This window comes from Sinocyclocheilus anshuiensis, unplaced genomic scaffold (genome assembly GCF_001515605.1).
Source record: "Sinocyclocheilus anshuiensis isolate Anshui unplaced genomic scaffold, SAMN03320099.WGS_v1.1 scaffold134, whole genome shotgun sequence".
NCBI lineage: Eukaryota > Metazoa > Chordata > Actinopteri > Cypriniformes > Cyprinidae > Sinocyclocheilus > Sinocyclocheilus anshuiensis.
In genome coordinates this window covers 146,517-146,721 of record NW_015546024.1, presented here as the reverse complement: position 1 = coordinate 146,721, position 205 = coordinate 146,517, and the positions used below count along the sequence as shown (strand labels likewise).

At 38.5% G+C, this 205-nt stretch overlaps 1 protein-coding gene across 1 annotated transcript in view; it reads right to left on the bottom strand.

Annotated features, from left to right (window-relative positions):
• The window catches only part of LOC107698633 (SHC SH2 domain-binding protein 1-like), a 32,445-nt gene that overhangs the window by 30,062 nt on the left and 2,178 nt on the right, over positions 1-205 (bottom strand). The gene's annotated exons all lie outside the window — the stretch shown is intronic.

Genomic DNA, 205 nt, shown 5'->3' with positions numbered 1-205 from the left:
AAGTTTAAATCACATTAAAAGCTTAATTTGTACATTATGAATGAATGATGATGCATTTATATACCGTCACCGTCATTCACAGCCGCTCGCACGTGTTTTGCGCATGAGCCGCACGCAGCCCAAAAATTAAACAGCTTAATCGACCATCGATAGCATCTCTTATCGACAATTAATCGATCATCGATTAATCGTTGACATCCCTAAT